This window comes from Equus quagga, chromosome 13 (genome assembly GCF_021613505.1).
Source record: "Equus quagga isolate Etosha38 chromosome 13, UCLA_HA_Equagga_1.0, whole genome shotgun sequence".
Lineage (NCBI taxonomy): Eukaryota > Metazoa > Chordata > Mammalia > Perissodactyla > Equidae > Equus > Equus quagga.
The window spans coordinates 74,191,106-74,215,509 of record NC_060279.1 but is presented as its reverse complement, the minus strand read 5'-3'; the positions used below and the strand labels follow the sequence as shown (position 1 = coordinate 74,215,509).

Sequence of the window (24,404 nt, the reverse complement as noted above, 5' to 3'; positions counted from 1 at the left end):
TGAGGGAGGGGCAAAACTGGATGGATAGTGGTACCATGGATTAAGATAGGAAATGGTAGAGAACAGCCAGGTTTGAGAGTGAAGATCAGACAGACACTGGGTTTGGCAATGTTGAGTCGGAGGTGCCTTTGAGACAAGGAAGAAGGTTGTCAACTGGGCTTGGGGTAAACGGCTCTGGAGATCAGAGATGACTAAACTGAAGGGCTAAATATGTGAGTCATTGGTGGTCAGGTATATGAAATCGAAACCATGGACATGGATGAGATCATTGTGAAAATAAAATAAATTTTCATACACAAAGCACCGAGAATGCTATGGGGCACAGATTAGGTGCTAATAAATCTCATCCCCCTTCCTCTTTCCTTGTCCTTTGAACAATAAGATGGTGAGTAAGTGTGGGCAAACCCTCAGGGAAGCTGGTTCCTGGAGAGGGGGAGAAAGCCAGTCTGCTGCGTATAGCTGCTCTGGTTTCTCAAGGACACAGTCTAGGTTCAAAATAGCTCTTTGCAAGAGAGCAACACCCTTTCTCTTGGCTTCTGAACTCTGATGCCCTCCCTACTCTCTGCTTTTTAAGTAAGGTGTTCATGTTAAAGTCAGAGGCCACCAAGGCTACAGTGGATATCAGAATAATTCCCTCTTCAATTTGAACTTTAGCTGCACCTCAGGAGGAAAGGCAGGAAGGGAACACAGAATGTTCCTTTACCACGCTTGCCATGAGCAGGAAGGCGAGTCCGGTGGGTTTGGCGACCTCTGCACCAGAAATATTTTTGCATAATACTTCTGAAGTATCTAGAAGAGCATCTTAAACTGAAGGAATTGTAATGAGGCAGATGTGACTCTGGTCAGCTTTGAAATACGTGCTGTAACATTAAGGGGCCACAGTGTTAAGTTGTCTTCCTATCAAAGACGGAGGTCTTTGTCCGCTGATACCAGCAGGCTTACCAGGTTCTGGAAAAGCTCTGCTTTTTCATGTGTGACAGCTCCCGTTTCTTCCTTCTATCAATTTAACATTCCATTGACAGACTAGAGCATTTTGTTCCGTGCCTATTAATAAGTTTCAAGGACATATCCACATAGTATATAGAAATAATAGATGGGCCACAGGAATTTGCGAAGAAATAATCTCAGGTTAGGCTCACATTTAAACCAAGAAAGCAGTGCTGCAATGGGTATGTCAGCAAAATCTTAGGATGAAATTATCTCCCTCTAATTTACTGCAGTGTGACTTTCACACTTCTTCAATACGGCATACTGATCCAATACCACTTTCAAGTTGCGAAATTGTTAAGACAGCTAAAACGATATTCATTCCCTAACTATGCTGAGAAGGTTTGAGTCATTTCTCCCTATTACTATCAGAATAAAAATAAAGGTATCCAGCAGCATTCTAAATGTCATGCTTCAAAGCTCTGAGACTCTCTTTCTTCTGACATCTGATTGGCAGATTATGGCTTTTTGATATCCATCAAATTAATAGATTATGACTTTGTGAAGCCAGAAACCACGCAATTATTGCCATGTTCTAGCTATAAAGAGATAACTTGTTCTTCGTCATCCATTTGTGTCTCAGAAGGCAGCCCCCACCCGCCAACACGTACATAACGTAATTATAAATAATTTGGTTGCTCCTGTCTTTTTTCTGTGCAGCATGCCCCCAATTCAAACATCCACAAAATAATTCACTTTGAAAAAATGTTAGCACAAGAGATGGCTGACACGTCTCATATTTCTCAATGATGTTTTGCAAATTTAAATATCTACCATCTATGTAATCCCTGATGAGAACTCCCCTCTGGCTTTATGTATCTGATCCAAGGACTTCTCTGGAGCAGAATTAGGGATACAAGAATCAAGATATTTTGTAGTCCAGGCACTTGGCCCTGCTGCAGTGAACAGAGGATTTCAATTTTGACACAGTAGAGACAGAGGGAGAAGGAAATTTCCCTAACTATCGGAGAATTGCGAACACTTTTCATGCCCTTCATTTGCTTAAACCTCCCCTTCATTTCAAATATCTTAAATCACAGACAAAAACCAAGTGATTTAAGGACAATATTAGTTGTACTGGAGTCTCTAGTCTGATTTGAAGAAAGAGATCTTTATAAGGACAATTTAGAAAGGGGTGAAATTTAAGCTGTCAATTCTGCTAATCAAGATGGTGACTTCCCTAAACTGATACAAGACAGCTGCAATGACATCAGAAGAGGTCAAGTTTATTGAACTGGGGTGGCAGTTGCTGTTAATTCCTCTCCCACTACAGGCGAAAGCCTGTTTGCAATTCTTTTTTTTTTTTTTTTTTTTGAGGAAGATTAGCCCTGAGCTAACATCTGCCGCCAATCCTCCTCTTTTTGCTGAGGAAGACTGGCCCTGAGCTAACGTCCGTGCCCATCTTCCTCTACTTTATACGTGGGATGCCTGCCACAGCATGGCATGCCAAGCAGTGCCATGTCTGCACCCGGGATCCAAACTGATGAACCCTGGGCTGCCAAAGCAGAACGTGTGAACTTAACCGCTGCGCCACTGGGCCAGCCCCCGTTTGCAATTCTGATCGTAAAGATTTTAGCGTTGTACCTTCAGAAGCACGTTCTTAAAGGGGAAGAAAAACACAAACAGAAAAACCAAGATGATCAACTCTGCTCTCCGTCCTCAAGCCCCAGAATATACCTTTCAAAGGTCTGAAGGAAAAAGAAAACTTTTATTCTGTAGACTCCATTAACACAATAAACCAACCCACATACTAGAGGTGCAGGAACGAGAACATTGCCAGACGTGGACAGAATTTAACAAATCTCTCAATTTGAGAGGATTTAGAGTTGCTGCCCATACAGTTGCCTCTGTTGTTAATATTCCCACACTGATGAACGAGCTTCTATGCGTATGTCAAGAACACATGCCAGTGACACCCTCTATGTGAAACCTCTCTCAATCCACTCAGACGTGAACACTCTTCCTCCTGTCCCTGACACACGCCATGCTTAGCTCTGTTATACTCAATTCAGGTTGAACACAGTTTCTTCAAGGATACATTTCCCTACTCAGGCAGGATAGAAACATTTGCGTTAGGCTGTTGCATTCTCCCTTTCATAACCGTCATGGCTCCTGGAATTATCTGATTATCTTCTCTGCCAGGTTGTGAGGTCCATCAGGGCTGTGGCTATCTTGTTCACCACTGAAAACCCAGAGCCTAGTGGAGTGCCTGGGTTACAGTCGTTGCTCAATAAATAAAGGTTTATTGCTCTAAAAATTTTAATTCCCAAGGCTCTCTCCTTGGAGATACTTTCTTTCCTGCTGCTGAGTTCCTAGAGAAACTGTTATATTTGTATCCTCAGCTCCCAGCATGAGCATGAAGTTCAGTGAGTGTGGAATGAGTGAATGAATGAACGATTCATTGAGTGAATTGCAGAAAAAAAGGGACACATGGTTGTGAGGGGAAACAATGGGAAGAGGAAATTAATCAACCACATACATCTACCAAATTCCTACTTGGGGCCAGGTGCTTTACTGGGCACTGATTGTGGGCACAGAGAAGACACAAAAAGTAAAAATATGTTTCCTCTCTTAAGTGAAACATGATACCCCAACCTCTCTGGAAAGTCACAAGGAATTCTATGGAAAATAGAAAATCAGTGAGGCTAGGTAATCCAATGGAAGAGATAACGGGACCAATGCTTATAAGACAGCTCCCAAGGCAGATAAAAGAGGAGGTGATGGGAGCCGGTGGCTGACGACTCAGAGATGTGTTTAGGAAAGTGGGTGGACCATGTGGGGCAAAGAGATTGGGAACAAATTGAGCCACGAAAAGAGTCAAGAATGACTCTGAGCATTTTGACTCCGGGTGATTTCAAGAACACTAACATCAATGATGGAAATATGGTGGCTAGGGAGAGACTAGAACTGACTTTAGAAGGAAAGCGTAGCATACTGATGTACCGAGTTAAGGCAATGGTGTAAATATAGGAGCTTAGGAGAAAAAGCAGGTAGACAAATAGATGTATGAGTCAATTGCACAATAATATTTAGCTATTATTTATTGAGGATTAATGGTGAGCATGGCACTCTGCTAAATGGTTTGCACACATTATCTCAGTTGATCTTTACAACAACCCCATAGGGTAGTTATTGCTATTAGTTCTATTTTATTCTTATTTTGCAGATGAGAAAACTGAGGCTTAAGAGGCTCATTTGCCCAAACTCACAGTTACAGAGTTAGAATTTAACACAGATCAGCCCACTTCAAAGCCTTAGTTCTTAAGCAAGGGAGAGAGTGTAGAAGACGTGGGGGTGAAGCCATTCTTCCCAACGTGGGCGACAGAGGCAGGGCAAGGGGTGGGGGCAGGAAATCATCTGGAGGAGTTCCTCCTCCTTCAGTGAGCCACGCCGTAAATGACGCTCCCAGGAAGAGGGCACTTCTCAGGCGTCTAGGCTGCTCTTTCCCTTACTCTCGGACATCTCTGCTCCATGGTGTATCTCCTTTTGCATAAAGCAATAGGTCATAAATGGAAAAGAAGCACTAAGAAAACCTAGAAGGAAACAATTGAAGTCTTCAGAAGCCCAAATAGGGATCTGAGAAATTGAGTTGTGGAGAAGCTGGGACATTAAGTTAAGATTATAGTTGGATTCACAAAGATTAGCATTTTTATCAAAGTCTAAGTAAAAGATTATGAGTAGATTATGCTATTTGAGTAACAGTTAGTGATTAAAAACACACCTATGTATCTTAAAACTATTTTTATGAAGTTGGCTTTTAAATATTTATCTGTTTTGATACTGGGTATATAGGTATAATTCTTTTCCTTAAAATTTGATTTTGAGAGTTTTTACTGAAGACTTGTAAAAGCATCTTGATAAACATGGTTTTGCTGAAGAAGTTACCATCTTGGAATATTAGGAAAAGAATTTATTTTTTTACAAATAAAAAATAATAAATAAATAAATAAATAAAAGGCCTGTTGATTGGCTCATGTGACCAAGGTACAATACCGCCACCCGGTGATAGCGTGCACAATACAACATAGTGGCAAAAATCAGTCTCGCATTCTGAAACAAGACCATAAAAAAATCCTTCTGGGATCCCTTCTGTCATCTTTGTCATTTGTGACTTATACAGTTGTATTCTTTTCTCGTTTACTTTACTTAGGAGCAATCTCCTATGACAGTAAAAAGAACTTCAGCTTTGGCAACTTTCAGCAGAGCCAATCTCTGGCTTTATGACTTTCTTTTTTTCTTCATCTAAATGCTTATGAAGGGCTGATATGAAGATTTAATGAGATCACATATGAATCGTGCTTGGCACAGTGTCTGGCACATAGTAAAACAATACATGATAAGCATCATTGCATTATTGATACTGTTACTGTTACTATTATCCGTGACAGGAGATACTGTGGAGCAGGCCTAGCTCAATGATACTGCGCCTCCAGGAGGATAAACAATGACAGCCACGGGAAAAATGTTTTGTTTATATCTCAGGTACTAAACAGCTGTTACTACATAATAGGACCAGATGTTCTGAAATGATATGCAACATTATGCTCAATTCTAACTTTTACTGAATTGTCCATTGATGAAAAATGACTACTAGAGGAAATGATTTATCAAAGAGAAATTCATGGATGTGTTTTTAAGTTTCATACCCAACTACCCCAAATTACATGCCAGTGTATGTACTCTGAACACTGCAAATGTCTGGCCCATTCCGAGAATCCTTTGGAAGCTCATCCGCTAATTACAGCCCCATCTGTCCTTCTGCCCATCAGTCCTGTGTACATTTGCCCTGCTGCATCCAGGTCCCGCAAACCTGGGCAGTAGATGGTTACGCAACCTATAAACTCACGCTTCCTTGTTGATGTGAACTTTTCATTGATTCCAGAGTCGCTGTTGCTTTTGATTCTGTTTCAAGTGATTTTTTTTCTCATTTCACACTCATATGTGCCTGAAGGAGAATCCATTGGGGGAAAGTAGAGAGAAGAAAGACGAAAGAAATAGCTCTGAGTTGTTCCCTTTTAATACCAGGCCACAGAAGCCGGTGTTGTAAGTCTGCTACAAAACCTCCAGGTTATTTCCTGATCCCTCTAGATGACTCAAATGTTCTGATTAGGAGAGCATTTGCGATTCAGCAGGAGGTCAAGTACTTTGGTGGCAGCTGGCAAGTCTCTGCTTTGCTTTATTAAAACCTCCCCAATAAATACCCAGGCATAGAGAGTGGGCAGTGCAGCCAGTAGCCCCGTATACTCGGTGACTCAAGAAAGCCAGGCAGAACCTCAAACCCTGCGACATGCGGCAATTACCCCACAGGGGCTGCTTTGCAATCTGTATTTGCTCCTTAAGGCAGGTCACGAATGAAGAGCACATAATGGCTTCTCTTTATTTTTTAAAGGGAAAATGTATAAATTGCAAGAAATGCTCCATACTGAGAAAACAGAATACATCTCTGCCAAAGGGGCCAGCAGAAATATTTAGCACATAAGTTGCTTTTAGAATTCCATTTGTCAACTCCCTAACTAGAGTTCGGGATATTTGTCTTTGCAAGCCTACCAACCCAGCTGGAATATATTTCACTAGAGAGAGTGATGATGGAGGAGCAAACGCTTCAGTCCAATTATAGATGCTTAATTGATCCAGATTCCAGAGGGCATACTCGTATGGAAAAGGTTTGCCAACTGATCACAAGAGAAGAAACAGTATCTTAATTGGGTGGCTTTACATTGGGTGATATTACAATTAGTTACAATGTCTAATAAGTTATCTATAATGCTTTTAATGAGAAACATTTAAGTCCTTCTGGAATTTTTCCAGTCAAATTAATTCTGAGGACTGGAGACAGTATTATAAGTAATGTTATCAGAATTACAATTATGCTAGTACTAGCATGTCACTTAAAATAAAAGGCTCAATGGGTAATTCCTAAAAGACCCACTATTTTCTCTGTAGACTTTATTAATGTGGGTGTGGATAAGATATAGCGTACCCATGTCCATTTCTCAGGAGCTTGATAGGGCAATATGATCTACTGGGGTTCAAAGGCCAGGGCAGGGCCCATCTGCCCTCCACGGGGCACCTAAGGGGACTGTCCTTGGATCTGCGACTCAGTTTTATCCAACATGCTGCCCCCATGTCTGCCATGCTCCTAAGGATACGGGAAAGGAGAGATATCCCCAAGCGGTGCCCGATGGTCTGCAGTGGGCTTCCTGCCACATCCTAGGGAAGCATTGCGCATGCCTGAGCCTCAGGAAATCCTAAAAGTGAGTCTTGGGCTTCTCTGAGTTTGAGGCTCACCCATGGTCTATGGGTCCAGCTGATCCAGTCCCCTCAACGTGGATGGTAGTAAGAGTAACAGGAAACACATTCGGAAGGACACTACGGTGCTGGGAGCGCCAAGGGCACCATCTCATTTAATTCTCCAACCCTCAAGGATAATAACAGGCACCATGTTGATCACTTTCCACAGGGAGAAACTCGTAGTCACAGAAATTCTGGAACTTGCGAAGGGTTCAAAGAGCACACGTCTGACACCAAAGGAAGGGGTCACGGTCCCTTTGGCACGGCCACCCCCTGGCTTTCCCTGTCCTCTCCAAGACACTGTGCTGGACCACGACTGCTCAGAGCACTCTGAGAGCCGAGTTGCTGATGACTCCTGGGGCAGTAGCTCCTAAATTTTAGTGAGCACCAGAATAACTTGGAAGCTTGTTAAAATACAGATGCCTGGGCCCCACCCCAAGGAATTCCGAATGTTTAGGTCAGAGGCAGGGCCCCGAAATCTCCTCATTTTTCATACCATCCCAGGTGATACTGAAGCACTCAGTCCAGACACCTGCTTAAGGCAAAAACACTGCTCAAATGGCATCCGTGAGTTGTAGCTTTCGGGTAAGAACCACCCGCTCTATGCCAGCACAGGCCCTGGATGCCTCCCTGTCGACTTCTTTTGCCCCTTGTGGAATGAAGTCAAGTCCGCTAGAACCAGTAATAGACTCGGCAATGTGTCCTACGTGCCCTTTAATTATCAGTGGGTCTGACGCCTCTCTGGGGTTGGCAGTTCTTGTCAACTCTGCTTTCCCAGCCTGGACGGCATCACTCACCTTGTGACCAGGGCTCATGGGACACAGGGAACAATCAAAAGTTTTAAGTGCCAGGATTCTGTAGAGCAGCTGAACAGGAAGGTGCAAGGCCCTGGTGTGTATGCTGCCTCTTGCAAGTCTTCGTAAACTCACTGGGTAGCCTAGCTCTGTCTGCCTTGCGGCATGCGAGCTGTCCCACATCATCTACTTGGTATTCATGGCACCAGGCACACAGGATGAGCTCCAAAGACTCGGAGCACAGCCCTGGTAATGGTGTAGCCATAGATGGAGTAACATTCAAGTAGAGACGAGAACCTGTGTTAATATTAGGTCAGCCAGACAAATACAGGCGTTTCTGAAAAACTGCATTAGGCTTTAACTTATCTCATTTTGAGACAGCTTTGAAAGTAGAGCATAAAAAGATTGAAAAGGCTTCCTAACAACATAGTTGTGAATGTCCGCCATGGCAGGGCAGAGGTAGAGAAAAGCCCAGGGGCATAGTAAGCGGGAATGAGATGCGGGTGGACGGATGAAGATGTGATGATGACTGTAATTTCACAACTGTCCCAGACACAGGGCACGCACTGCTACAGACACTCCTGGCCTCACCTGTGCCTTCTCCCAGCTCTGAGTGGCTCTGGCCAACTTCAGGTATGGGCAGTGTGATGGCACCTAGCTCCTGTCCGGCCTTATGATCCTCTCACTTCCTGCCCTAGGGTTTCTTTCCCGACTCTGTAGAAGGACCCCATCTAGGCATGAACACCCAAAGGTGCAAGAAAAGGAAGGCCCCTGGAGCAAACACTTGGTCAATGGCCGATGGGAACGAGGCGGATCAATTCTTCCTCCTTCTCCCCAGCCCACAACCTGGGAGGCAGGCCTCTCAGGGGGAGGGTCCTGCAAACGTATCCATCAGTTGTGCTTGGAGTGTCCAGCTCAATAGCACATTCTCACATGACTCTCTCCCCTTCCCTCCTTCACTTCCCTTCTCCTTCACTTCTACTCTCTGGAATTATCTTCCCTAATGCGACATAAACATCTAAGCCCTCTGCTTAATGGGGTACCCAGCCAAGGCAGTGCCTGAGAGCCAACCTCTTTCACTCCAATGCCTGACTTTCATTTCTGCTGCTAGTAGGTGAGACAATAGGAGGAAGCTGGTATAAAATCACTTCCAAAGACACAAGTCAAGCCATTCCCCAGAATCTTTTGTCAGTTTGGAGAGAAACACCAGAATATTCAGAGTTGGTCTGGGGGCAGGAGGAGAATACATGTTTAAGGAGGAGGTCTAGGATCCATTACTGAACCTGACTCAGTGGCAGGACCTGCATAATACATTTTGTATCAGTTCTCTGTTGGAACCATCACCCATGTTGACAAGGATCCTGATTCTCGAGGATGTGGAACAGCATCATTAGGGTGGTAGGAAGACCAGCTGGCTCTGGGGTTAAACAACCTAACTCCAATCCTGGCTTCACCAGTTTTCTTCCATGTGATCTTGGGCACACGATTGATCCTCTCGAAGTCTTGGTTTTCTCATCTTCAAAATGGTGGTATTAACGGGACCATTATACTGTTGTTGTGATATGTATAACAAATGATCAAAGATAATCCACAAGCCTCACTTATCATAGTGCCTGGGTTACAGCAAATAGTTAAAAAAAAATTGCTATTGTATTATTGTTGTTGCTCTGTGATAGAGCCTAGATTCCCATGCAAGTGAGTCTGGCTTCAGTGCCTGTGCCACCCCTCACAGCCCACTGCCTATCCCATAGAGAGTGGGAGATTAGCTCAAGGTGCCCACCAAGCCTTCCAAGTTTAGCTCTCCTTATGGAAGCAATAAACACACCACGTGGCCATCCGTCCATCTGAGAGGGAGGGCTGGTTATGGCCTCACTGTGCCATGATCCAGGGACCTCGCCTTTGAAGGGGAGATTGGCTCCCTTACTGAAGTGGTTCTACTACTTAATGTACACAGAAAAGGTTTTGCCTGTGACATACTTGGTACAACAATAAGCCATCCATTCCCTTAAGTCTGTGGCTGATCCAGGAGCTTGGAAAGACATCTAAGGACAAACACGCCCCAACTTCCCTGAGCAGGTTCCCCAGCAGCTACAGACCTTGGCAAAACTAAGTGTGTAAGGCTATAAGCAGAGAGGGACGTGGTGACTCTGACCCAGAGTCCAGGACCTTAAGCATCATAGTCTGCTCCCTCTCACACAGGCCCTGGGAGGATTGCAGGACATTTACATATATGATTGGTTCTGATTTATGGTAGTTGTGTGCGACAAAGTCACGGGGAACAATGAATTAGCCAAGAGTGAACTAGCACTCTCAGGGAAACATAGGGTTAGGTTCCTGCAAGCCTCTGGTCCCAACAGTTCTGTCAATCAATCAATACGTAACCTTGTTTCATGTGTGTTTCTGTTTAAAGACAACTTATTTAATGTGTATTGTCAACATGTTGACATCGAACTCACAGCCAGCAGCTCTCTATCTTATGCCTGATTGAAGCTCATCTAACACACGTATTTTCTCCGTAAGGCACATCACAGCCTTCCGTGCTTAGGGACACTGGACAGCATTTCAGTATTGCACTTGTGGGCCATTTAAAACAGTAAAATTGCGAACAAAAAGCACAAAAATGTGAAAAGTTTGGCACAAAATACCACTGAAAGGACACTTGTTTGTGGCATGAGAGCTGAAACAAGAAGGCAGAGTGTCGTCTTGTCGGGCCTCAGCTGGGAACACGCATGCCAGGTGACTCAAGCTTTTTGCTGCTCTATGCATGTCTACAAATGATCACGAAAGTGCTGTGAGTATCTATTTGGGGGTTACAAATACATTTTAGTGAGGAGGTAAATTCATAAATACTGGATTCCCGCATAATGAAGATCAACTCTGCTTGGGTTTCTGTGTATACATATATACATACAAATATATAGATACTTACACATACATGCATACATATATGTGTATAAAATGCTTTAGCCTGGTGTCTGTACCATACATCCTAGAACGATACAAGTTGTGTGGTTGTTACTGTTTCAGATCAAAATCTGTCAGTAGGCAAAAGTAAATCCTTGTTTTCATGAACTACACGAGCAAGGTGAAATTGAAAGCATGGTCAATATTCAGAGATTAACAAGACTTTCTTCTCTTTGAAAAAAATCTTAAAAATTCACACAGAGAGTGAGGCTGTTTTAAGAAAACACGTAGGAAAAAATTGAATCCTTTCTCTCTGTCATCAAAATGGAAAGACTTCTAGCCTTCTCCTTCAGACAGTTACGCTTCAAAGTCATGGTGGACTCCCTTTCCCCACCTACCGTGTTGACAGGATGCCAGGATTGCCCTGGGCTCACTGGCTGACAGCTTCCCCTGGGCAGCACTCAGCTCTCACTCTCCGGCACCAGGCACTCAGCATGAGTTTACTAACCAGCTAGTGCAGGTCACTGTCAGGGACCCAGAGAGATAGGAAGAAGTATGGAGGCCACTCTTGCCCTCCAGTGATGCTCCTTCCTCTGGGGAGGAGAGACACATCCACAAGCAGAACAGGTAACAGCAAATTGCTTTGCAGTGTCGCTTAGCAAAAAGCAATACTAATTTCAATGAAAGCTGACATTTATGTAGCACTTACTGCATGCCAAGCACTGCCTAACCTCTCACCCTTCTTCTCCCTTGGACTTGGAGCAACCACCCGAGGAGGCAGGGGCTAGTAATAATCTACTTTCCCCAGAATGAAACTGAATTTCGCAGGTCAAGGAACTGTGCCCTGTGGCCCATAGCTACAGGAGCAGAAGGGGATCCAGAACTGTCCTAAGAGTTCAAGTGACTCACACCCCAGAGTAGAAAGTCTGTGATGCTGAAGGGCAGAGATGAATTTCCGAAGGGAACGCGAAAGAACTTCTCTAAGTCCGTGCTTTATTCACGTAGTACATAAGCTAGCAGAGAGGTCAATTCTCCAGGACAGGATGGATAAGGGCACCTGCCATGCACACACACACAATTTTAATACTTTTACACCAGCCTGGAAGACATGTTTTCTTTCCCCTCCTAAATGGCAGAGAAGCCCTCCCTGACAGACACGTATCTGAGGTTGTGTATGCCTCCCAAGTGCGGTTTGATATTTAAGGCCAGTGTTTTCTGCCTCACCCCAAAGCAGAGGCTTCTAGCTACTCATCCAAAGATTATTAGTAAAAGGTCCTCAGAACTGATTATAAAGTGCATTTGTCTCCCTATCAGAACAGAACATTCCAGACACGGAGGGAATGCCTGTGGCTATGTCTTAGCAGAGATGGATTTGCTCCGAACCAGCCCCCTTCTCCTCCCACTATACTCCTTCCTAACAAGCCACCTGGTCAACCCCACTCAGGTGGCCTCATTAACCAGTGTTTAACCAGCTAAAGCCGAAAAGAGAGAACGACGCCCTATTCATGATTCTCAATTCTCCCATTGACTCTCATCAGGTTCATCTCTTAAGTACAAAAGTAATGAATTCTCGTTGAAATACATTCAAACGATATGCAAATAGACAAAAGAAAAAGTAAATGTCTACTACTTCCTTCTCAAGACAACTGCTGCTAACAATTTGGTGAGTATCCTTCCACTCTTTTTCCGGCACTAAAACAGAAAGTATGTGTTTGTGTGCACGTGCGTGTATTGCATTCGTTTTATAGGTAAAATTAATATCATAAAGTTCATAACTTGTTTACATGTAATACACATAGGAGACCTTTTCATGTCAGAATATCTGTATTTACCTTGTTTTTCTGAGAAGACGCAGAGTAGTCCATTATATGGATGCACCATCATTTATTTAACCCAGCGCTGCCCCACCAATCTGAGATGATGGAGATGTCCTATATCTGCACTATAATCTGGTAGGCTCTAGCCACATGTGGCTATTGAGGACTTGAAATGTGCCTTGGGAGACTGAGGGACTAAATTGTTAATTTTTAATTTTCTTTAATTTGATTAATTAAAATTTAAATGTAAATAGTCACAAGTGGCAAGTAGCTTCTGTATTGGAAGGTACAGATTTAATGAGTCCCCTAATTGAAGGGCATACATTAGTTTTTCCCAAATGGTCTCCATTAGATAGTCTGATGGGATGCACATCTGCGTGTGTGTGAATATCTGAGTGCCGGCTCATTATTCCCTCATTGAGGTTTTCCCAATACTTTGTGTTCTCTATTAATAATAAGCCAGGTTCCTACAATCTGCATTCATTTCTGATGGAATAAGAGGCAGATGTGCCCATATATTTGCTGTAAACTAGCCTTAAGGCACAGAGCTTCCTACGTGCATTTAGCGTCCCTTTGGGAGTCGCACAGTTGCCCTGCAGCAACCCTCCAGGCTGGACCTTCTACAAGGGCCCACTGCAGATAGCCAGGCTTTCACCAAGGAAGTGCCTGCAGTAATCCCCCACTTGGGAAGAAGGGTCTGCTGGCTGCCTGGCAAGAGAATGAGCCGGCAGCAACCTCTTTACTCAGCACTTACAATAACACGTCATTAATAGTGCTCATATTAAAGCACGGCAAGCAATATTTTAGTCCATTTCTTAATGTCCCTCAATTACCCATTCCTGCCTGTTCCTGCCTGTCCCCAGAAAAGCATAAATAAGGGGCTGGGCTGCACTTCACGTCATTAGGCTGTGATCAGAGCTAATCTGTTTCGATGGATGATAAAGTGGGTCCTCAGGACTCTCTCTCGCTGCAACATGGAAAGGGGAGACCTTGATGCCAACCCCACTGGGTCAGCATGAACAACGAGCCGATGCTGGAACGGGATGAGAGGAGGCAAAGGAAATGGACAGCTGTATCCCTCCAGCATGAAACATCACAGGGACCCCTGGGCAATGCTCACACTCAGAGGCCCCTTCCTTTGCAGACAGTGGGGCTGCTGTGAAGGAGCCAATGTCACATTCCAGAGAGTGAAGATGATGGTGGGCATTTGGTGTGTTTTTATGACTTCTTCAATGAACTTAATAGATTTTTTGTAAAAACCTAATGAATATCAAATTCTAACCAGTTACATCCTTCCAAAAGCTCTTCTCATCTTTGTTAACATCCCCATATATTTTACTTTTATTGCCGGAACAAAAATGTAGCAGCATCCACAGACCTCTAAATAAAGGAAGGAGAAAAAAATCCCCCACAATGCTGAAAGCCCTACAAATCAAACCGTTTTCATTTTTCCGTGCTGCCTTTCTGTCTTTGTTCGTGGGTATGCATAATTTATGTCTGAAGTTGCTCCACTGTCTTTGGTGCAGGTAGGCAGCGAATGGGATTAAATATAACTCAGCCTGACGGCATATTTTCTTCTGGGCCTCAGGTTCTCTTATTTCTTCCACTTCGCCCCTGGCCTCTGACCGTTTCTGTTTTGCCGGGTTTTGCTCTAAGATTAATCCCTGTGCCCCTGTTGGACCGCGGCTGGTTTGACTGGCTCTGGCCAGCCAACGCTCCCTTGTGGATTTCCCCCACCCCCTTGCAGGCACAGGAATGCTCATATTGGGTGGTTGGAGCAAATGGCTATTATGATTGGTGGTTCCTCTGTCATATTTGGTTGTTAAACATTTTAAATAGCCCCCCTTACACATCCAAGTGTGTCCGCCTTGACTTAACTTACTTTTGATACTCAACTTCCATATTCCCACATTTTGATTGTTTTACTCTATCTGCCTGATCCATGTTGATCTTTGGGTTCCGAGTCTTGGACAAACCAGTGTATTCAATTCATTGAGGTTCCCTGGCTCCTGTGATTTCTGGGCCACCTTTCTTCTCTCCTTCCTTTTCTCAACAGTTTCCTCTGAACATGGAACTTTAGCTAAGTTGGTTGCAATCTATAGAATAAATGTAATCCTGCTTTCTGCTTTATAAAATTAACATCATTTTTTCCAATGCTGCTATATAAGCCTCCCAATTACAGTTTTAATTTTCTATTGGATTGATGTTCTATAACTCCTTAACTATTCTCCTAAAGCAATGGTTCTCAGTGGAAGCAACTTTGCACCCCACCCCCAGGGAACGCTTGACTATGTCTGGAAACATTTTTGTTTGTTACAGGTTGGGGGTTGCTAATGGCATTTAGCGGGTCAAGGTCAGGGTCGCTTCCAGACATCCTAATATACACAAGGCAGCCCCTCTGACAAAGAATCATCTGGCCCAAAATGACAACAGTGCTAGAATGGAGAAAATCTGCCCTAATGCTTAACATTCAGATTTTCCCAGGTTTTTGTCACAACATTTTCATGTGTCCTCAAGTCCATCTTACTCATTGCTGTGGTCCCAGTGCCTCACACAGTACCTGGAGCATGATGGGCTCTTGTAGATATGGTGTTTTATTTCTTTCGGATTATTTCTTTAAGGAAAATTCCCATAAGGGAGTTTATATTCATGCACATGGTTTTTACACATTTGCAACAGTTAGTATATATCCTTTCTTTTTCTATAATTTACATTTTTACATTATTGTGTGTGTGTGAGGAAGATCATCCCTGAGCTAACATCTGTGCCCGTTTTCCTCTATTTTGTTTGTGGGATGCTATCACAGCATGGCTTGATGAGCAGTGTGTAGGTCCGTGCCCAGGATCCGAACGCAAGAACCCTGGGCCACTGAAGTGGAGGACACAAACTTAACCACTATACCACTGGGCTGGCCTCTTTACGTTATTTTTTATATCAATTTACACTTCGAAGTGGACTACACACTGCCACTTGTAATAACTTTGTGCAAATGCACCCAGATGACACATAGGCTCAACCACCGCTCTTCGCTTCTGTGGCCTTGCCTCTGCCATTCCCTTCTCAATGCCAGCTCCATCTTTCCATTGTTACGATTAATGCTTATTCACGCCTGTTTGTTAAGGGTGTGTTTCTATCTGTGGGGTAATTTCTATGAGGTTGAAAGTGAGTATTCTGACTCCAGCGTTTTAAAAGGGGAGAGGGGAGTAGTGGGACATGGGTCAAATAGAGAAGTAACACCATCTAGATGCTGAACACAGGTGATGCTAAATCTTTGAAGAAGTTATATCAACCATTGGGAACCATCAGCAGCTATGTATGGTTTTTCTCCTGACATCATTTTCTATAAAATGGGGATAAAAATACCTATTCCACCTCATTGGTCGCCTCCCTGCTCACAGCCAGTATGAACCGACCCAAGATGATGACTGGGAAAAGGTTAGAGCCAGCACAAGACAATGGAGAATGCTCTGGGGCTTTGATCAAAACAGTCCAAGAAAATTCACCTCCTTGAGAACCTTCTCAGGGGCTAATTTATCTGAATATCAAGTATATAATCTAAATAGAATTACAGAATCCTCACCACACACACAAAGAAGAAATGTACATTTTCTTCATTGTGCTTTCTTTTGTTGAGCATCTATTTTGTACCAAGCATTGGGAATGCAAAAAGGAGCAAAACACACTGAGCATACATTCAAATAGAGAGAAATGATTATGACAAAACATCATGGCATCCACCATGTGGGTGCAGGGTGGGGTCCTAAACTCTTTAGGTATAATTTAATCCTCACGACTGCTCTAGGATCAGCGCTATTTTACATCATTTAAGATGTGGAAAGTGAGGCACAGAGAGGTTAAATAACTTGCCTGAATTCACACACCTAGTAAGCAAGAGAGGTGCAATTTAAACTCAGGCAGCCTGACTCCAGTCTTGGCTACTAAGCTATACTCTCTCTTGAGACAGGTATGGAAAGAATTAAGAGTATTAAAATGCTGCCAAGATGGGATTTATCCTAGGTATTCAAGGCTGGCTTAAGATTCAAAAATCAATTAATGTAATTCATCACCTAAATAGGCTAAAGAACAAAAATCACGTGATCATATCAGTAAATACAAAGAAAGCACTTTGCAAAATCTGACACCTACTCATGATAAGAGCTCGCAGCAAACTAGGGATAGAGGAGAACTTTCTTGATTTGATAAAGAATGTCTACAAAAAACCTACAGCTAACATCATATTTAATGGTAAGAAATTTGAAACTTTCCCACTAAGAACAAGGCAAGGATGTCCCCTGTCACCACTCCTTTTCAACCTTGTACTGAAAGTCCTAATTAATGCAATTAGACAAGAAAAGGAAATAAAAGGTATACTGATTGGGATGAAAGAAATAAAGCTGTCTTAGTTTGTAGATAACATGATCATCTACGTAGAAAATCTAAAAGAATCAACAAAACTGGAAATCAGTGATTATACCAAGTTTGCAGGAGACAAACTTAATATGCAAAAGTCAATCACTTTGCTATATACCAGCAATGCACAAGAGGAATTTGAAATTAAAACCATAATACCATTTACTTTAGCACCCCAAAAATTAAATACTTAGGTATAAATCTAACAGAATATGCACAAAGTCTATATGAAAATAAAGTACAAAACTCTGATGAAAGAAATTAAACAACGAACTAAACAGAGAGATATTCCATGTTTGTGGATAGGAAGATTCAATATTGTCAACATATCAGTTCTTCCCAATTTAATCTATACATTCAACACAATCCCAATCAAATCCAAGCAAGTTATTTTGTGGATATCAAGAAACGGATTCCAAAGGTTTTTGGAGGGGCAAAGAACCCAGAGTAGCCACCACAATGCTGAAGAAGAACAAAGTCAGAGAATTGACACAACAATTTCAAGACTTCCTATAAAGCTACAGTAATGAAGACAGTGTGGTGTTGGTGGAAGAGCAGACAGAAAGATCACTGGAACAGAACAGAGAGCCACAGAAACACAGTCAAACAATCTTTGAAAAAGGAGCAAAGGCAATCTTTTCAACAAAGACTACCCAGCTAGAACAACTGTATATCCAGTGCAAAAAAATGAATCTTAGATACAGATCTTACATCCTTCACAAAAATTAACTCAAAATGGATCAAAGACCTAATCGTAAAACACAAAACTACAAAACTCCTAGAAGGTAATGTAGGAGTAAACCTAGATGACCTTTGGTATGCCAATGACTTTTCAGATGAAACACCAAAGGCAGAATGCAAGAAAGAAAGAATTAATAAGCTAGACTTCATTAAAATTAAAAACTCCTGCTCTGTAAAAAACACTGTGAAGAGAATGAGAAAATAAGGCATAGACTGGGAGAAAATATTTGCAAAAGACATATCTGACAAAGGGCTGTTATCCAAAATACATGGAGATCTCTTAAAACTTAGCAATAAGAAAACCAAGAAACCAATTTAAAAGATGGGCCAAAGACCTTAACAGACATCTCACCAGAGAAGATATGCATATGTCAAAGAAGCATATGAAAAGATGCTCGACATGGTATGTCGCCAGGAAAACGCAAATGAAAAAAACAGTGAAATACCACTAGACACCTATTAGAATGGCCAAAATCCAAACCACTAACCCCACCAAATGCTGATGAGGATATGGAACAACAGGAACTCTCATTCATTGCTCATGGGAACACAAATGGTATAGATAATTTGAAAGACAGTTTGGCAGTTTCTTACAAAACCAAACATACTACAAAATCTAGTAATTGCGCTCCTTGTTACTTGCCCAAAGGATTGAAAATTTATGTCCATACAAAAAACCTTCACACAGATGTTTATGGCAGCTTTATTCATAATTGCCAAAACTTGGAAGCAAGCAAGATGTCCTTCAGGAGGTGAATGGATAAATAAACTGTGGTACATCCAGACAATGGATTATTATTCAGCAATAAAAAGAAATAAGCTATTAAGCCATGAAAAGATGTAGAGGAAACTGAAATGCACATTACTAAGTGAAAGAAGCCAATCTGAAAAGGTATAACTCCAATTATATCACATTCTGGAAAAGGCAAAACTATAGAGATAGTAAAAGGATCAGTGGTTGCCAGGGGTTCGGGAGGAGGGAGAGATAGGAAGAGCACAGAGCAATTTTAGGGGAGTGAAATTATTCTATATGATACTATAAGGACAGATACACGTCATTACACATTTGTGAAATCCATAGAATGTACAACATCTAGAGTGAACCCTAATGTAAACCATGGACTTTGAGTGATAATGATGTGTCAATGTAGATTCATCAATTGAAATGAATGCAACACTCTGGTGAGATTTGCTAGTGGGGGAGGCTATGCAGATATAGGAGCCGGGGCATATGCAAAAACTCTGTACCTTCCACTCAATTTTGCTGAGACCTTAAAACTCCTCTTGAAAATAAAGTCTGTTTAAAAATTTTAAAAATATATACAACCAGGTGCAAACCTGACTCCCTCTCCAGCCTCGTATCTCATCACCATCATCATCAACACAAATACACACTTGAACACCATTCAGATGCAACCAGGTGCACCCCTGCCTCTCTTTCTAGCCACACTGAGCTGGCTGCCATTCTCTCCCCATCTTATGCCTTTGAACCCCAGATTTCTCTGCTTGGAATCGCCTTCTCCATTCCCACATCCCCAGCTTTGTTCGACTTTCTCCAACATGGTATCTAGTCCCAGCTCAGATGTCACCTTTTCACTCTCCCACCCCAACTGCGCAGCTTTCTCTGTATTCCCAAATCAAAATCAGAGCTCAAGCCACTAGCCCTGCACTTGCCATTCTGCACATTAACTCTCTGCTTAATTCTCTGTCTCTTCCATTGACCTGAGACATCCCTCGGGCTAAAAGGTGTGTCAAAGTGTCCCAGAACCTCATGCAGACCCTGGCAGATAGCAGGTGCTCACTAAATGCTAGCTGAAACTTAAAGCACATGAGACTGAGACCTTAAGATATCCTATTTCCACTGATTCCTATATGGGTGACCTTGACTGCTCTGGGCCTCAGTTTCCCCCACTTAAAATACGGAATAACAATAATAGCAATGTCTATGTCATTGGTTGTTGTGAGGACTGAATGAGTTAATATATGTAAGATTAAGATATGTAAATAAGAAAACAGGCTATGGAGCAGGTGAGCTTCTGCAAGCTTCTAAATTGCTTTGGCTTCTTCTATGGCACATAACAACAAATGATGTCATCACTTTGCCCTCCCCCAACCAATAGCTTCCCATCACTCTCAGAATAACATTCAAACCCTCCCTGTGACCTATTCTGCCTTCTGATCTTATCTCCCATTCTTGGTGCAGCCACTATGGTCGCCTTGCCATTTCCGGGACACACCAGGCACATTCCTGCTTCAGGGACTTTAGTCTTGTTCTCTGCCCTGGCATATTCTTTCCCCCACAGACCCACATGGCTATCTCCAACACTTCAGGAAGGTCTCAGTTGAAGTGTGTCTTCTAGGGGGACCTCCCCTACCCTCCATCCCCAAGGAAAGGAGCATCCTAATCACACGTTATCCCTCAAAGTACCTTGGTTTTTGTGCAGCACTTAAGACTAATGGACTTTCTTTACTGTTTGCTGTCCCGCTAAAACAAAAGCTCCATGAAGGCAGGGACCTGGCTGTGTCCATTGCTGTTTTCCTGGTTAGACCATACCTGGCGCACAGTAGACGCTTGATAAATGTGTTGAATGAATGGATGAACAGATGAATTCCCTGATACAGCGGGAAAGGAAGGGAAATTGCCTTGGATTTCTTTCTGAATTCCCTCTCCAATACCTAGGGGAGCCACCAGCCTCATGGCTTATTAGTTACATGGCCTTGGGCCTCAGCTACTTCACCTGTATAATGGGTACAGTCAGAGCACCCACCACAATGCTGTTGCCAGGAGTAAATGAGGTGATGAGGAAAGCACTCGGCACAAGGCAAGGCACATGGCAGTCACTACATGTTTCCCATGTTTAGTAATCTGAGAGCCTGTTCTCACCCCTTCTGTGCCCCTGGCAATCTAGCACCCAAGGGGTTTGTTCTGAATGTGAAAAGAACCTATTAAAATCCTGATTCCTCTTTTTAAGGACACGCATTCATATCCTTACCTACAGCCTGCTCCCCTGGGGATTTCTGCCCTCAAATAAAGGTTGTCAAACATTTTAAATGTTATTAAATTGTCCAGTAAGTGGGAATGCCCAAAGCAGACAGCCAGTCAATCAGGATTATTCGAGAGCTTCAAAAAGACAGAATGAAACCATTATTAGGTTTAAGAATATTGCGCTGCCTCTCCCACACAGCCTTTATCTAAATCTTCATTTAATTGGCAGCCTTCAGCACTGTCAGAATTGCATTCTGAGAACCAGGATAAGTTTTCAAACATTCACACAGTGTCATATGCTTGGCTCACAACTACTCAAGGGGAAAGAGCGATCCCTTCTGTAAGGGATTTGGGGAATGCCCTTACCACTGACTCTGCAAGGGCTGGGGAACTGACCTTGAATAGAACAAGAAACCACCACGGCCACATAAACTCCAACATGCTGCCTGGGGTTTAAGGCAGAGAAATGGGATCTGCCCTCTCCCCACGCTCTACAGGTGGCTCCTTGAGGGTGAGAATTGGTCCCTTCCGTCCCCGTATCCTCTGAACCTCCTGCACCGCCTGGCACATCATGGGCATGAAATAGACGTCTCTGGAATGATTCATGCGGCTCTCCATGGTTTCATGTAATAAGAGAAATCGGCTCCTGGGCCCAAGTGTTTCTATCCCAGTGGTTCTAACCACCAGAGGCTGGGCTGGAAGAGAAATCTTCTGATTTCTTCCCATGTCTTCTCCTGGCCCCCACCTTTCAGTTTATTAACAAGCCTGCTTTTTTATTTTTTTGAAGATTGACACCTGAGCTAACAACTGTTGCCAATCTTCTTTTTTTTTCTTTCTGCATTTTCTCCCCAAATCCCCCTGTACATAGTTGTGTATTTTAGTCGTGGGTCCTTCTAGTTGCGGCACGTGGGACACCACCTCAGCATGGCCCAATGAGCGGTGCCGGGTCCACAGTCAGGATGTGAACCGGTGAAACCCTGGGCCGCCAAAGCGGAGCGCGTGAACTTAACCACTCGGCCACGGGGCCGGCCCATAACAAGTCTCAGTGACTGCAATGTACGTACCTCCTAAACTCCGATCTGTCTCACCTCTTCTCCTTCAGGGCCTTGAAGGGAGTCTTCGGCCTTCCTCTCTGGGACTATTGCAAAAGACACGGAAAAGTCTCCTGCCTTGCACCCTGGTGCAGGCGAAAGCATGCTGATTATTGGAAAACCCAGACTTGACAGCATCATTCTGCTGTTTAAAAATCCCTCGTGGCTCCCACTGTCATCAGAGCATCATGTCTCTGAATCAGTCCAGCCCCCTCCCCTGCTGTTCCCTCCCACCCCCACAGCCCCAAGTCCTGGGCTTCGGCCACACCGAACAACTCGCAGACTTCCCAAGCCCCAGTCGCCATCTCCCTCCACCCATGCCTTCCTTCCTGCTGCAGGCTTTGTGCAAGCCCATCAGGTCCCATTTTCTGACCCCCTACTTCCTGTTGATCCTTCCAAACCCAGTTCAAACATCATCTCCCCAGAGAGGCTTCCTCCATCTCTCTGTCTGCTCTCTCTGCAAGGTGGGCCGGTCTCTCCTCTGAACTCCCAACGAGACTGAAGCTGAACACGCCTTATCTCTTTATTTCTCATTTAGATTATACTGAGGCACTAAGAAAGTGTGCAAAAGCCTCAGAGCCCACTCAGTATTTTCCACAAGCACTGCGGTCGAGAAATAAAACACCATCAGGTTCTCAGAAGCAGCCCTCCCGACTTCTTTACAACCACTTTGGAAAACGGTCTGGCGGTGCCTATCAAAGCCTAGATCGAACGGTTTTCCAGAGTGGTCATATTCCCAGGCCCTTTCATCCTCTGTTGACAATGTTGATTGTCTCGTCTGCTTCACCTTCTGAATTCTAAGGTCCTGGGGTCACAGCGACTATAATTTGGTCACCTTCTTATTGCCAGCTCCCATCACAGAACTGTTACATAGTAAGCGCTCTATAAATGTTGAATGAATGAATGAGAGAGAAGGGTAAAGAATATGCACTCTCTGTTTGGACGGTGGTCTTGAATTTCTTCTGATCGATGCTTTGTTTAAATGAACTTTCCTATTTGGAACCCACAGTAGTGACACGATTCTGGGATTCCCATCAGAAGTCACAAAAGACCAGGTGTCCTCTAGAGATCGTCCGAGGAGAAAAAAAAAAGCTTTAAAGGTCATCTGTTTTAATCAGAAAAAACAGAATTCTGGGTAAAGCAGGACAGTTAAATTGGTTTGACAGCCAACCTCAGCAGCAAACACAGCTTCCAGTATCTTCTTAGATTGGTTCATTTTCCAAGATCTGTGATTTTTAAATGAGGAGTAAGATCAAAGGTCAACCTTACCCCCTGGAGCACAAGCTAAGCATGTGCTGTAATCACATCACAGAGTGAACTTCAAAAGCCCACTGTGTAATGACGGCAACCACCTGTCTATCTTCAAGCCGGATGAATGGCTTTCTGATGCCATCAATCAGGAAAGAAGATGTATAAAGAGCAGCCGATCCTTATTTAACCAACCCCTTCTCATCTTGTCATGAATAAAAAGCAGATGCACAATCCTGGCCCAGGTGAGAAACAGAAGCTGCTGGAAACTGCCAGGAGGCCTGTTATTTTCCTGTAACCTTTCAGAGCCTGGAGGTGTCATCCGTGACAGCCCAGAATGACAAACCAATAACGCCTTTCCAAAGCACAAGACTTCAGGGAAATGAAGATCCCAGTCTACAATTTGAGCTCCCTTTCCCAGAAGCTGAGCCTTGCTCTGAGGACAATGATCTCCTTAGAAGGTGCGGTGACATTAGCCTGTTCTGAGAACGTTGCTTTGATGACCGTGACTGGCAGAGGAAGGTAGCAACAACAGGTTGTCCCAGAAAGTTGTGGCTTTCAAAGTGCAAATTGGAACCTGTGGTCTTCAAGAAGATGAAAGTCCCCAAATGTCTTCTCACTGGACAGAGCTGGTCCTTCCTGAATTCTCAGTCATGTCTGATCTCCCCTCCAGGCCAAGATCACATTTCTAGCAGCCTGTTCTATTGTCAGTACCAACAACCCATCCTAACTCCTAAGGTCCAGGGCTAGCATCACCCCCTCCCTGTTGCTTCTGGGAAATCACAGGGCGTTGTTTCTCCTATTGAAGGCACAGCCACCGCGAGGTGCTGAGAGCGGAGAAAACCTGCAGAGTAGGATGCGAAGCTGTCAGCCCCAGCTCTACCCCCTACAACTACCTGTGTGTCTCTGTTCAATGGCTTCCCCTCTCTGAGCCTCAGTCTCCTCATCTGTCAAGCGGGAAAGCAACCCTCTCCTGATTGAAGATTGAGACAATGCACAGCAAGCTCTTTTCTCAGAGTCTGGCACACATAATGAATAGACACCATCTTCCTCATGCAAGAAAATCACAACATAGAGTCAGGGGACCTCAATTCGAATCCTAGTTCTGAAAATTACTTGCTGAAGAAGACAGGTT

General features: G+C 43.6%; 1 protein-coding gene across 1 annotated transcript in view; it reads right to left on the bottom strand.

Moving 5' to 3' along the window:
- CDH13 (cadherin 13) overlaps positions 1-24,404 on the bottom strand; it is a 985,922-nt gene that overhangs the window by 937,753 nt on the left and 23,765 nt on the right. The window lies entirely within an intron of this gene.